This window comes from Pelobates fuscus, chromosome 3, assembly GCF_036172605.1.
Source record: "Pelobates fuscus isolate aPelFus1 chromosome 3, aPelFus1.pri, whole genome shotgun sequence".
Taxonomy (NCBI): domain Eukaryota; kingdom Metazoa; phylum Chordata; class Amphibia; order Anura; family Pelobatidae; genus Pelobates; species Pelobates fuscus.
This window is the reverse complement of record NC_086319.1, coordinates 37,246,632-37,255,510: the sequence shown is the minus strand read 5'-3', so window position 1 is coordinate 37,255,510 and position 8,879 is coordinate 37,246,632.

The window sequence follows — 8,879 nt, the reverse complement described above, 5'->3', positions numbered from 1 at the left end:
GAGTGACAGGTCGTTCCGGGTTGGCGTCATGACGTCGGTTTCCGGACGTCATGGTAGAAAAGGAAGTGAGTCCCTCGCGGCCGGCGTTTACGTGACCGGATGGACCGCGAGGAACAGAGGACACAGCCCGTCCGGACGGATGGACGTCTAAGTCTCTACCTCTCTCGGAGGTAGAGACTTCAGGTACCCTGACACATGTGCATTGCTTAGGCAATCTTTGGCACTCAAGATGCACCCATAATGCACTTACAGCTAGAATGGTGGCAAAGCATCATGGGAGATGCAGTGCACAACATCTGGAGTGCAAAAGTTTGTCTATCCATGCCTATCTTTATCTCTAGGTCTTTACAGTTGGTGGAAGGAACAGCAGGATATTAGTGTGTTATTATTATTATATTATTATTATTATTATTATATTTATACATTTTACATCAAGGAGCTGCTTTTCCAAACACTGCCTATTTTAAAAAGAAAGAGCAATAGTATGGACAGGCTATTTAGGGGCAGGTAGTTAAGTGGTAGCATGACAGAACTGCATTGAATGCTTTGTTAGGTTTATTTTTGGTTATGTTTCATTGTTCCTGCTGTGCTAAAAAATATGTTTAACAATGAAATAACATTATTACTGTATATTATACATGGGTGGTTTGTGCCCTCATCATACATAATAAATAATATTCAGCAAGAAAGCAATGATGAAAACAGAAAACATTTACTATAATACAAAGTGTATAACTGCCTGTAAATTAAACTTCTATTTTGCAGACACGGATGTGTTACCCTCCCAAATTAAGTAATATTTTTTCTCTGACGGGAAAAAAAGTAGTGTCTAAACAAAGTCTTGTCAACAAAGTCAGAAAACTACAAAGCCATTAATCCAAAAAGCTGTTTTATTTAATACGCTGCAAAGCCCCTTCCATAACCAGGAATGTGTATGTTATGGTTCTGTTATGCTGTGAGTACTGAAACCCACTGAGTTATGGTTATTAAAATAAGTGCAAAGTGGGGATACGGGGAAGCAACACAAATAGCGGGCTTGGATAAAAAAGGGAGAAACACAATAAGGGATGCTGGTATACAGGGAGAATGACACAACTGGTGGATTGAGATAAACAGAGAGACAAGTGATGGAGATTAAAATGAGGGGATGAGGAGGCATATAAGTGGGAGAAATTGGTAGACATAAAAAGAAAAATAAATAGAAGCATACTTGTATACTCCTGCATCCACACACACAATATGCACACATCAGTCACACACGTTGACATTTTCCTGGCAGGCCCGCGCATTAAAGGCGTTGCAAATTATGGTGATTACGTAACTGAAGACTCACCTCAGGGCCAGTCCTGATTGTTGGGAGGTATGCACATGCCATCGCACTTAACTATGGGTATTTGAATGTGTTTATACTGGTCATCAAGGCAGCCTGACAATTACATTTGTTTTGGTGGCCTGGGGGCAGGCAAAGGTAAGTTTTAGTTACCTGAACCTGTCCCTCAAAGGCATCGCCATCACCTGCCTTCTACTCGTCTTCTGCTTCTGACACCACGGAGACAACGTCCCTTCTGTACTCCCACACATGCATGAGAGAAGAACATGGACACTAGTGATGGCTGGGAGAAATTAAAACCTTAAAAGCGGTAGCTCCACCTAGTGCAAGTCTATACCCACAGCTTTGTCAAGCATAGGAAAAATGCTGAGACAAAGTAGTCACTACATTTTTCGGTTTATCTTTTGACTAGGTTAGAATTTCAGTGAAATTCCAACACTGTCAACATGAGTGTTTCATAAAGATTTTAACTTTCGAAAATTCTTATTTTGGAAGGGGGAAGGGTGACAGTGCCACTTTAATTACATAAATAGCATAAATGTTCATAAATAAATAATTTCATACAAACAATGTATCTTGGCTATCTTGTATCACTAATAATGAAATAATGAAGTGTTAAGAACAGGAACAAGTCTGAAAGGTCGAAATGAAACATTTTAAAAAGAAACAAAATAATGTGTGGAAATTAATTATATAGTTACTTTGCTAAAATATTATTTTGTCAGTAAGTAATAATATCCTTCCAGTATTCCTGCCATATGTTTTTTAAAGTAAGGTTATATCTGTTACAAAAAAAAATACTTATTTTTCTAATTTATTTTAATCATGAGAACAGACTAGACAAATGTAAGAAGAAGAAATCAATGTTCTAATACTGTAGGCTTAGTAATCACCCTGATTGACTACCTGAATTTTAATTTGTCAAGGATATTGTGTTTACTGCTCAATGTCCACAGCACAAATGAATTTAATGAGTGCTAATTGTTAACAAATTGGCTCGCTCTCTAAGAGCAAATCAACTACATCAAGGCAGGGTTCCACAAAGTTCAGCAATTATTTGGTCTTTATTATATCTCCAGGGGTGGAATCTAAAAATCGGATGTCCCATGTTAATTTTACCTAACAGGTTGGAGGATAGCCAAGGACACGTCTGATTCAAAATCGTATCATTGTTAAGGGCAAGGGATAATGAAAGTCCAACCATACAATGCTGCATGACAAGTGAGAAGTTGTTGTGCAGACGTTTTACTTTTGATAAGTGAAACACATCCCACAGTGATTTTGCCAAATCGTTATAGATGAAGACAAGGGAATTGTTTGAGATATATCTGATCTTTGGAGCTATCATTTATTCTATTCTACTGGATGGCACAAATGGCATAACTGTCTTCAGTGTTTTTCAAATGAGCACATATTCTTTTAGATTATAATGTATTGGGAAAATGCAAAAGCATATGCCTTTGAAGGGTGTCTGCTGAGAGACTGTGAAGGAATTGTCAGATGTGTTAATTTTGAAGCAGGAAATCAGATCAAGGAGTAAAACAGCAGAGGATCGCAAACTCTGCCTTAAAATATTTTTCCATTAAAATGAAGCAAAGTAATTTATGTGTTCATGTAACAAATAACGAGACATTTTGCCCACAAAACACAGCCAAGATCTTGTTATATTACCATTAAATTGACCATATACTTCATAGAGAGTGCTGGAGAAAGCAGTGCCTTACTACTACACAAAACAAACAAAAACAAACAAACAAAACACTACAAAAGTAACAAAAGATATCAAAAAACATTTTTGATTCTGTATGCTACATCATAAATACAAAAAATATAATAAACTATATATTAATGGTTTCTTTCCTTTCTCAGAATTTCAAAAATACCTTGTTCATTTGCTAATGGCATTTGGAAGTGCTATTAGTCGTTCTAAATTGAAAAGTAGTTTGTTTTGTATTTACATCATGCAGGAACGGGGAGCCTGTTACAAATGGATACAAGTGACTTGATTTAAGAAAAATAAAACGTATAAATATTGGTGTGATCGATGCATGGCAGGTAGGGAAAGCCAGCTTAGTTTGTGGGAAAACCAGTTGAAATTGCATGATACCTCAAATAAGGCAAATAATATTTAAGATACAGTGTCATGGGAAGTGGCTTCCTTGGTTGATGACCATGTCAATTTTTATAGAAAATTGTAGCAAAGCAATGTGTTTTGGAGGTGAAACAATGCATGTATTGACTCAATAAAGGTTGAGTCAAAAGTTGAAAACAGTCTAAATAACTGGCATCTAAAAAACAAAACAAAACAAGAGTACAAGAGTACATACAATCCATGTCTCACCGAGGTCTCCATAGAAAATTGTGAGATATGTATTTAACTCCTTAAGGACCGAACTTCTGGAATAAAAGGGAATCATGACATGTCACACATGTCATGTGTCCTTAAGGGGTTAAAAAGCCATTGGTTAGTATGAAAAGGTTAGGTTTTTTTTGGCCACAATATGTTGTACAACTGATTTGGAGAACAGAATATGGCCATTAGCCGTTGGCTAGTATGGAAAGTTTCTTTGGCCTTGATATTATTGGCAACTGAGTTGTTAGTTTTGCCATTGCATAATGATGGTTGGGTTGAAGAATCACAGTGACTAGTTTTATCACAAGGAATGTCTTTTCAAAGGTAGAAAAGGCATTGCGAATCTTCATGTCGCTTGATCTGTGCAGCACATCTGTCGATGAAAGTGTACATATTGCTGCATTGGGGTTGTGTTCCCGTTGACATGTGGTAACGGTTCCAATTTCATGTTGCAAATCGTTACTGTATAACATATGGAGTATAATATTTTATAGATATGTGGCTACCAATGTATTTTGAAGGTTTCGATTGTACTTGTTACCAGCTGAGTGGGAGAGCATAGACGTAATTTAGTAGGACTGTATGGTACATCATGATTTTCTTATTGCCACCTGTTCTCTTTGCCATTCCGTGACATTTGTGTTTTCTGTGTAAGCATTCTTTTATCTTTCAGCTTTTTTCATTTGGCTGTTTGAGTTATTGAGGGTTTTTTGAAAACTTTTTGGGAGTTTCCCTCCTTTATCAAACATTGAATGCAGTTGGTTATTCCTTTAGGGAGTATTTACATTAGATTAAAAAATATTGACCAATTGGAGGTCCAATCTCATTGACCTATTAGAGATCCTCAATTTAATATTTTTTGACAAGCTTTGCAAATTACTTTTTTCTGGATGAACTTTGAGAATGATTTTTTTTTCGAAATATCAAAATATCAAAAAGATGTATTTTTTTTAATAAAAATAAATAAATCAATAAATTAAAAATATGAATCCATTCAAAATATTAAATCATTTGAAAAGCTTATTCACAAATAATAAACTGAGACCTTTTTGTTGTGTGTTTACCTGCCTATTCCAACACAATTTTGTGTTTTCCCCTTCCCCGTGGTGGTTTTTATAGTCTTAATTTGTAAATTGGATAGAGTTGTATACATCACCCCTCTTCACGTCTCCAGCTCTGCTGAAGTGTCAGCTAGTAAGTGGAGGTTGGCACCTTTCAGACACTCTCTCCATGATAGGGACCTGAGTTACATTTATAAAAGTGACCTGATTTACATTTATTAACTTGTTTATTAGCCGGTCATGTGTTATATTCAATAGAAAACTGGATTTGACATGATAGTGTATATTATAAAGGCTAGTGGTGGCAGGTGTTCCAAATCTCATTATAAGATACTTAAGACAGAGGTTCTGTAAATCCCTTTATATGTGAAAAGTCCTGGCAAGTTGTCTCTCATGAAGATGATGGTTAAGATTAACCATCACTTACCTAACCAAAATAAGATAAGGTGAGGCGAGTGGGCAGATAAATTTAAGGGGGCTCCACAGAAGAAACCAATGGGAGGAGAGGGTGCAGGTGAGAGTTATAGGGGCTTGAATATAAAACAAAGGGGGTAAGGGTAAATTTGACATGGGGTCTGAATAAAAGAAGATAAGCGGTCGGAAAGGGTCCAAATACATAGGGTACTTTACAGGACAAGACAAGGTGTAAGGTAAACATCTCATTGGATAGGAGCTGAAAGTACAGTAAAGTGAGAGTAAACTCCCCAAAATTTATTAGACCCAGATAGAAGCCCTAAACAAGTTTAATAAACAGTCATCATGTGACTTAGCAATCCCTGTCAAGCAATCAGCACGTGCTCAAGGTATGCAAATTGTTTGATTGTGGTTAACTAGACACTTCACTGCATCCGATGCAACATGGTCAATCAAAAAGCCACACTTAGAGGCGCAATTTGTGAAATGTAAAAAAATAATGGTGATTTTTATTTTGTATGGAGTGAACTTGACAATGCTATGGTGTGATATGAATGTGTTGATATAGAAACTACTAGTTAGCATGTTTTGGTTACTAACAAAATATTCATCCATATCAGTTTGGTAGGGTTTTATCTTTTTTCTATTTTTTCCTGTGTATTCTCTTTACACAATGGGTTTCTTGCAACAGTAAACTTTATAAAATAATAGTCTTGTAATTTGCCTTTGTCTTAGTGTGACATTTCATATACAGTTGTGCAAAGATGTTTGCATATCCTGGCAGGAATTGGGACATTTTTGCATTGATTTTGAAAATATGACTGAACCTTAAACACATTTTTTTTTAATGAAAGATAGTTATCATATGAAGCAATGTATTATCACATAGTTGTTTGGCTCCTTTTTAAATCATAATGATAACAGAAATCACATAAATGGCCCTGTACATACCCTTGAATGTTTCGCCTTTTTACAGACACACAAGGTGACACACACAGGTTAAAATGGCAACTGGAAGTTATTTTCCCACACCTGTGGCTTTTTAAATTGCAACTAGTGTCTGTGTATAGATAGTCAATGAGTTTGTTAGCTCTCACATGGATGCACTGAGCAGGGTAGATACTGAGCCAATGTCACGGCTGCTAGTGTGGTCCAACACGCAGAAACTATGTAAACATATACATAGAAAATGAAAAGGAAATAAAAGGACAGAACGTAAACCGGTCCTTAGAATGGCCAGACTAATATGTTAGAGACAGAGAATGGTCAAAGGGAAAGCCGAGGTCAAGGAAGCCAGAAATACACAAATACAGTTAAAACAAGCCAAGTCAGGGAAAACCAGAAATCGGAATAACAAGGAATAGCCAAGGTCAAAATACCAGAATATCAGAATCACAAGGATAAACGCACTCTCAGGAACCAGGAACACCAGGAAACCACGACAGGGCAAGGTACTGGGGTGAATCAAGAATTTAAATATCCCTCTCTAGGCTCTGATTGGTCAGAGGGTGACCTCTGAACCGAGAACGTGCGCGTGCGTTGACGTTGTGACGTTACGCACACGTTCGTATAATTATGGGGGACGGAGCCATCGATGGATGCAACCGCATGGTCGGCGCCATCTTGCATTCGCCGGGACAGTGTGGAGGAGTGGTTCCCGGCTCGCCGCCAAGCAGGTAAGCTCAGCAATGTGGCGCGGTCGTGCCGGTCGGGCACAGACGCGCATTGCGGCGAGCCGGGAGCCGTGACAGCCATGGGGATCAGAAAAGAACTGTCAAAAGGCCAGCGTAACAAGGTAATGGGACTTTATAAAGATGGAAAAAAGGTTCAAAGCCTTGAAAATGCCAGTCAGTACTGTTAAATCACTTATTAAGAAGTAGAAATCCGTGGAACTCTTGATACCAAGACAAGGTCAGGTACACCAAGTAAATTTGTATCCTAGTTGCACACACTGATTTCTAAACACATGTGTTGTAGTTTAAACACACATCACCAAAAGTATTCTTACTCAGACACACCAAAAATATTGAGCTCCTAGAAAAAAGGGACAATGGGATAGGAAAGAGGAACAAATGGATTTGAGTCCACAATAGGGACTGTCCCTCATAAACATGGACACATGGGAGTTATGATTATGATGTTACATACTGGCTTTACTGGCTGCTGTTCAGATTACATTAAGTTTTCACTCTGCCCCAATGTCCCTTTGTTTGTGGGTACTCACGATAAGGCCAAAGGTGAACTTTTCTATTTATAGTGTCATTTATGTTATCATTGTTTTATTCTTTCATTATTATAACGGCTCATTGTTAAGCTACTCTTGTAACTTTTAACTACAAAATTTGGGTATAGATTGATGCATTCCAAATTGCTGATGATTTATCTTAAGTAACACAATATGCAACTATTTCATGGGCTTTTTTGAAAACCAAAGCAAACCTTATTTCAGATCTATGTTATTTTATTTTTAGTCAGTGAGGCAAAACAGCACGTACTGCCTCATTCATTAAAAATAAAATTAAATAGATCTGATATAAAGTCTGGTTTGGTTTTCAAAAAAAAATCTCTATTGCCTGTTCTTTCATCTTTTATTTTTCAATCCCTTGTAAAAGTAAATTTAATGAAGATACAAATGTATATTCATTTTATTGCTTTTACTTTTAAAGCTTGTATTTGTAAAGAGGCTTTAAATATTACAGCTCTACAAATACATTTCACTTTAATCTACCGTAACCATACAGAAAACAATGGTCACAAGAAAGGCAATTAGACTAGCAATAATGCATCCATCTTACTCTACAGAAATGCTTTTTACAGTATATGCTAAGACATCTGTATTATAATTAAAGCTCAAAACATTTACATTTGCCAATATGAGAGTTATTAGCAGCAAAACACAGAGTACCTCCAATGCTTTCATTGACAGCAGAATGCCTTGTAATGATCTAAAACTAATGTGCCCATCCTAAAATAATCCCCTTGCAACAATGGTTTACTTTTTACATCACTTGGATTTTCAATGGCCCTCTTTCATTGCCAAAGCATCATTAGCTAAAAAATCCCACTGCTGTTCAATCAACCTGGCTTTTGTTACCTCGCCGTCTGCCGCACAAGAAAATTAATGTTATTAAATGTTTCTTTTTCCCAAGATTGGCTGGTATTTGGTTACTATGCCAGCTGTCTAAGAGGTGCTTAGGTCTGCTCGATGCTGACCCAGCTCATTGTCTGGGTAAAACCCAAGTCCCAACATACTACGCTGAATGTACTGACTGGAGTCTGCACCAGCTGTTACGCTATTGTACAGGTACTTAAATGGATTGCAACATTCAAACCACTAGTTTGGCAAAGGATCACTTTCAATACAGAACCAGAGTTATCTGCAACAATCCTCAAATAGCTCATAACGAAAGAGAAATATCAAATTAAAAACACATGAATCATGAAATGCACAAAAACGCGCACAAAAAAGGCCAGATTCAATATTTCTACAGCAAAAATAAGCAAACAGCAACCAACAAAACTGTTGGCTGCTATTCTGTTCTATATACAAATATGAATTAGTTATCATATGTTGGACACTGTAGATCTTACACTGCATGATACAACTCTCGGCATGACTCTGTGCTCTTGTTTAGTAAGAGTAAAGATGTTGCAAAATAATAGTACACATTATTATTATTATTATTATTATATTTGTTTTAGCACCAATATATTCTGTAGT